The sequence below is a fragment of the Hyalella azteca genome, unplaced genomic scaffold (genome assembly GCF_000764305.2).
Source record: "Hyalella azteca isolate HAZT.00-mixed unplaced genomic scaffold, Hazt_2.0.2 contig12983, whole genome shotgun sequence".
In the NCBI taxonomy this organism is placed as follows: domain Eukaryota; kingdom Metazoa; phylum Arthropoda; class Malacostraca; order Amphipoda; family Hyalellidae; genus Hyalella; species Hyalella azteca.
Window position 1 is genome coordinate 47,374 of NW_025942922.1, and position 6,749 is coordinate 54,122.

The following is a 6,749-nucleotide window of genomic DNA, read 5'->3' on the forward strand; positions in this document are numbered from 1 at the left end:
CAGCGTCTGGTGCTGCGGTGTGCCGGTGAACTCTACGGTCTCTGGATGAAATATTCATTAATTGAAGTGGATTAACTACCAACTTTTTAGAGCTCAGCGTGGGGTATCTCGAGGTAGATAACACTTGAAATTTGAAAGTTCAATTATTCTGCTACCCAATCCCATAAGCGTCAACCACATTAAGAAAGCTTAATTACATTAAACTCTAGTTTAGGCGAAAAAACTTATTATCCCAGACTAAAGAACCAGGACACTGCCTTAAATATTATGAGTCACTAGAGAAAAACCTTAATTTAAGAATGTTCGGCTACAAAAGTCAGCCACGTCTCTTGACATCCATATAAAAAATCAACGTTAAAAAGCCCTTTCAGAAAGTTAATTCCAGAATGTCAGCCTAGACAAGACAGCCATGTTCCTAACTGTTAAAATCCAGGTCAACATCAACGTTAAAAATCCCCTTTCAAAAACAGTATTTCATGGATGTCAGCCTAGACAAGACAGCCACGTTGCTAGCTGTTGACATCCAGGTCAAAATCAACGTTAAAATTCCCTTTCAAGAACCTTAGTTCGAGAATGTGAGCCTAGACAAGACAGCCACGTTACCAGCTGTTAACATCCATGTCAAAAATAAACATTAAAAATCCCCTTCAAAAAGAGTAATTCCAGAAAGTGAGCCTAGACAAGACGGCACGTTACTGTGGACGTGTAGGAGGAAGCTGCGTGTGGTGGTGCGGCCGTTGATGGTAGCGTGGCATGTGTAGGCCCCCGCGTCCTGCTGCTCCACGCCCTCCAGTATCAGCGACACCTCAGTGCCGTCCAGCGGCTCCTCGGCGTAACATCTGCCGTCAGTGGTCCTCATTGGCAAAATAGGTGCGCTATTGTCGAAAAATAGGTGCGCTATTGTCAAAATAGGTGCGCTATTGTCAAAAAAAACCCTGAGCGGGTTTTGATTGCTCGGCCCCTTGTATCTGCCACAAGAAGAGTATCTGCACAGAGTATCTGCCACAAGAAGATCACGCAGAGAACTCTGTGTAATACCTGCTGCCATGAGATGTTCAATCAAGAGTCACTTCTGGAACTCTGCGTATTTCTGCGTAGACACTCATCATACGAAATCAACACCTCCTCTAGGAAGCAACGATATATTAAAAAAAATAATTACAATGGCAAAAAATTTGTTTTTGACGCCCAGCAAAAACCGTTTTCTTTTATACTCATGTATGTAAAGGTCATAGCACATCGTGATGCTTCCTGTAAAACATGCCGATGGTGTAGCTATCAACAGCGCAAAAACGAGAAGAAAACGCAACTTTGACAACGGTGTCCTTATCTGCCCAGTCATAAAGACTATTAGACTGCACCATAAAAACCAAGGGGCAAACAAAGACCTGCGCCAGAGGTAATGGTCGAGAAAGAACAAAGGCTATCACAAGAAAACTAATGCACTGGGTGGGCTGGCTGGCTCTAAGAGAACGCTGGAATAATCGGAATCATCGGAGAAATAGAGATTTTTCGGAAAATATTTGGTGTCTTCTGGACAAATTGCAATTTGAAAGCGCTAAAAATTGTTGTGAAATATTCCACGCTGCTACACTCACTTGCTTTGGAAATGACAAGCATTTAAAAATATTTGAATACTCGGGATACTCTCATGACGCCAAATGTTAACGAATCTCGACCTCAGGCTATAGCCATTACATATAGGTTCAGTGCATTTGTTTACTGAAAGGACGCATATTTTGTTATTATGGTGCCAGTTTGTGGTGGGCCATAAACTATTTTCGTGAATGAAAAAAATGAAATTGAAATGTATCAAGTAAGTAAATAAGGCGGTCGGGCGCTTGAAGATCTGTTTACAAAAATGGGTTGATCTTAGCCCTGAGTATCGAGGATACCATGAGGGTTGTTGCGTGTAATAACAAACCAAATTCAGTAAATGATGGACCAAACTTTGAGGCACATTATTTACAACATAAGATTTAAGGCGATATATGGATAAATTTTATATGTAACTTCACAACATGTGCCATTAGAAGAGTAATAGGCAGGTCACTCGTTGGCATTCATCAGGTCGGGTGACAGAAATGTCGCGGTTGCGGGCTATATAATAACCATGGCAGAAATAGAGACGAGCAACACCGAATAAATCTGCCACAGAGTCCTTTACTAAATAAATTTTCAGGCTTTGCAGATGATGAACTGAAACTAAATTGAGATCATAAGCCCATATAAGTTAATAAACTCAAGGTTTCCGGTTTTCTCCGTTCGATTGAAAGCAATAATTAGGATGCGATTGATGATAGAAAAAGTGCCCGTCTATTTGTTTTTTCTTCGCAACATAAAATCGACAACTAAAGTCCCTTAATTAGTAAAAATATAGCATAAATATGCTCTATGCTTTGAGAAAAGTGGTGAATAGACCTCATTTTGCGCGGTTAAAGGTGGTGACCTCATGTGCAGCAAAATAGTGGCGAACGGCCGCACTGCAAAGTGCTGGAGAAATTCAATAAGGCTCTACCAGCACGGCCCCTTACGCCTCTTATCAAGTTGCCAGAGCGATAAATTCCTCTTCTTGGACGCAAACATGGAGTTTTTCAACAGCTACATTGCTCAAGCCCAGCTGCACCGCGGTAAAATGAATTTTGCTGACAGCGATTTTTTCAATCCGACCGAGACGCGTAATACTGCAAGACTCTTTTGACGGCCGTGATGAATACTTCAACAGCTGCGTGATAACTAAGAAAAGCTCGATTTCAACACATGTTCTGCTCTACATGATTCAGGAATTGTTTTAATCATTCGTAATTTTATTCCCGCCTACGTATTAGAAGCGAACGTCTATATTGCGTTCAATGTTTGCTTCCGAAAAAATTATGAGGAATTTTGATTAAATATGGAAGTTCGCAACGCAAATTAAAACTGAAACCAGAAATATCAGCTTGCGGTAACCCCCTGCCCCCCCTCCAGACGGTGGCGATGAGTACCTTTTCTGTCTGAGTTTTGAACAAGTAATCGGAAACACGATATTAAGTAAAAAATTTTACTTTCCTTGAAAAACCTTTAAAAAGGAGTTTTTGAGCGAATTTTTGTAGGACTCACTTTTGTTCTTTGAATTCGTGTAGGACCAATCATTTGTTTCCGAATTGTTGTAGGACTTAAAGCACCAAATTGTCGGGATATTGAGCTAATGATGCACCGAGAAAAAGTATATTCTTGTTCGAAAGCAAATTTTTTCTTATAATTCACGAATTTATTTGACATGAAACGAGAGATAAATTTTCACGACGAAAAATAATTTATTTAATCATAGCCAGGAAATCTATGCCTAAAAAGTCCCTAGAGATATTCCGGTACGAAAAATTTTGAGTTACTCGAATAAGAATTAAATAAAAATCGTAATTATAAAAAGGAAATTTAAATACTTATCAGAAGGAGCAGTTGCAACCTAACCGATTTGTATATAATTAAATTTTTTATCCACTGTAAATTCTACTCACACCACTTACCTCTTGTTGCTAAAAAATCGGCAGCATGAAATAGAAAAAACGGATGAAATAAAGCGAAAATATTATTTTACTATTCCTATATCCCATTCCTCTAAATCAGAGCTGGGCAGCGCTACTTTGAAATGTAGCGCCGCTACCGCTACCGCTACATGCTGTAAATGTAGCGGGCGCTACCGCTACCGCTACACCCACTAGATTGTAGCGAGCGCTACCGCTACAGTAAAATGTAGCGCCGCTACATTAGCCGCTACAATGGTCAAAATTATTGGAAATCTCTAAATATTTATTGTTCTGCTATTGGGATACACTCATAAACATTTAACGATAATAAAACATTTTCAAAACATTTCAATGCAACTTTATTGCAATTAACCTAACCGAACTAGTACGGGTTAGATACAGTAAATAAAAGTTACAGTTATTTTTATGTTTTACCTTCCCTACATGGATGTCTACTTTAATCTACCAATCTCAAAAATTATCCACATATACATATAAATATACCTCACCTGCACTCACCTCTAATAGCTTTATCTCAAGTTCTCAACCCCAGTGAAATATTCATGTAATCATCTCAATCAATGTAAGTAATTAATAATCCAATATCACGACCCATATATTAAGATTTTCAGTCACTCACAATAATTTGCCTCCACAATAACCATATTATTTCATGTCATATTTTAAAATTTAAGAGTGCAATTCAATACTGTATCTTCATAGCTCATGTGGTACCAACATTTTTGCACACTCACGAGCGCGCGCTTGCGGCAGTTTCTGTCCGAACTGTAAAAATAACTGTAAGCAAACTGAAACATGAAAAAATACCTAAAAGTGGTAACTGGTAACAACTTAAGGGGGGCGTCTACCCTAAAGTTTTCGGATTTTGCTTCTCCGGTTTTTAGTCTCATCTTAAAGCTGACATTCTGCCCTATCCAATGGTACCATTACCATCTCTGTACGTTGATTTATGCGTTCACGACAGATCATGAAGAGGAGGGGGTGGGGGAATTCTTTAACAAATAGAATAGGAGGAAATTCGCTGCGAGCACTTTAAATAGAGTGTCGGCTTGAGGTGCATCTTAGTTACCCCCCTGGCGTCGTATGAGGAGGTGTGCAAGCAGTTGCTCCCACCATCCTTGACTGGAATCACTCTCCTATAAAGTTTAGTTTTGTATCCTTGCTACATTGAGTGCCTATTGCGATGCGCTCGGGACTTTATCGCGCTCTCCTCAACATTCACACTTATTGTCACGGCAAACCTATCTCCTTCTAGAGTTTTGAAGCTACAGCGATGAGACATATGTATACCATTCGATTCGTAAAGACCATACCTATCGAGTAACGAAGCCCTTTTTAGCGCATTTTCTCACTTAGAAAAAATGCACTATTGTGCTTGCCATGTCCGTGTGTCTGTCCGTCCGTCCGTCCGTCCGTCTGTCTGTCCGTTCGTCTGTCTGTCCGTCCGTCTGTCTGTCTGTCCGTCCGTGACTTCACGTTTTCGTCGGCACGTTTTTCGTACTGCAGTGAGTACTAAGTTATTTTGTTAGATTTGTGCATAGTTTGGATTCAAAATGGGGGGGGGAGGGGGGAAAATTTGAAGAAGATGAGAAAAAAATGAGAAGAAAGCGGAAAAATGCGTGTAAAAAAAATTAAGGCAAAAATAAAAAGAGGTATGTAACTCGATAGGTATGGTCTTTACGCATCGAATGATATGCGTCTCAATGTTGTAGCTTGAAACCCCTAGGAGGAGATAGATTTCTGCAGTACCCCTTTTTGTCCGTTTTCTATGAATTTCACGTTTTCTATTGATTTTTCCGAGAAAATCATACGAACAAAATGTTCATGTATTTTGGTTTTACATATATGTGTGAAATTTCAGAGAGATCCGTTAGTAAATGTGGAAGTTTTTCTGGAGGGTATACCTCCCCCTTAAGTAAAATCTAAAGGCTTTATATATAAATGTAGCGGTAGCGCTGTAGCGGCAAAACCTCGTATCGCTACTTAAATATGTAGCAGGCGCTACCGCTACCACTACATTGCCGTATATTGTAACGCCGCTACCGCTACTGAAAATGTAGCGCGCTACTGCCCACCTCTGTCCTCTATATATTTCTATTCTTCGGTGTAGTTCGGCAGAAGCTTTTCTTTTATGCACGTTTGATTGAAGACCAGAGCTTAAAAGATAATAAAAAGCATGCTCTGCATGTCATCAATCAAACCTGCATATTTCTATTCCTATATATCCAACATATCGGTGTCATGCCATATTATAGCCTTTATTCTATCGTCTGCATTTAATTGATTTTCACTATATTTTTATACATTCAACCAATCTGTATAGATAAGAATCAGGGAGATGAACACAATTCATTCAATTCATTCCTACTCAAAACTCATTCTACTGTGACGGGAAATATCTAGGAGCAATCATGGGTATTTTCAATCAGTTTTCTTTCTGTCAAAACTAATTGTTTCATTGTCACTGCACGAATGATTTTACTAATAACATTTCATGCGTGCATTGGAAAAAATGAAGAATAATTCTATCAGAATTATTCTTGGAAAAATATCAAAAAATTTTCAAAAATTCTCAGATAAATCCGGCGAGTAACTGATTAGTAGTCGAAACATTAGCCTAATCACGACTTTAGGCTAATGAAGGTACCAGGATATAACTCCCATCTAGCACCGTTCCTTGACCGGAAAGAGAAAGAAAAATTGTGTCATATAAGTTCAAATTGATATATTACGCCAATCAAACCTATATAATATAAAATTTAATCATGTCATGAATAGTTGAAACGCACACGCAAGAAATTAAAGGACCATATTGCCCAAATAAGTACACACTTTCTCACTCACAGCAAGAACAGAGATATGATGTAGCGCTGATATATCTTTTTGCCTGGTCAAACTCTGCCATGTTGACCCATTATAGGGTCAGAAGTGCATCGAGCTATTTGGGCAAAGAAGCCCGTAAAATTGCCATTAATCCTCCTTACCTTGTCTTATTCAAGGTTACACGGATAAAGCAAGGCCATATTGGCCATAAGGTCAATGATAAAATGCCATAATGCCACAACAAACATACTATTCGGCCATATTGTCCGAATAGTGACACATTCTTAAACACAGCTCGAGCAGAGAGCGGCCATTGCACTGACATGCACTCTTTTTCTGGCCGAAATTTGGTCAGGATGTCCCATCCACTGGCGAAAAGTGCATCGCTATTTGGGCCAA

The 6,749-nt window shown here is 39.3% G+C and overlaps 1 long non-coding RNA gene across 1 annotated transcript; it reads right to left on the reverse strand.

Moving 5' to 3' along the window:
• Window positions 1–6: 6 nt before the first annotated feature.
• LOC125178811 lies at window positions 7–3,517 on the reverse strand. Its single transcript, XR_007157031.1, has 3 exons — window positions 3,507–3,517; window positions 697–839; window positions 7–41 (listed from the first exon to the last, which is right to left on the reverse strand). It is a non-coding gene; the product is annotated as an uncharacterized LOC125178811 (long non-coding RNA).
• Between the last annotated feature and the right edge of the window lie 3,232 nt (window positions 3,518–6,749).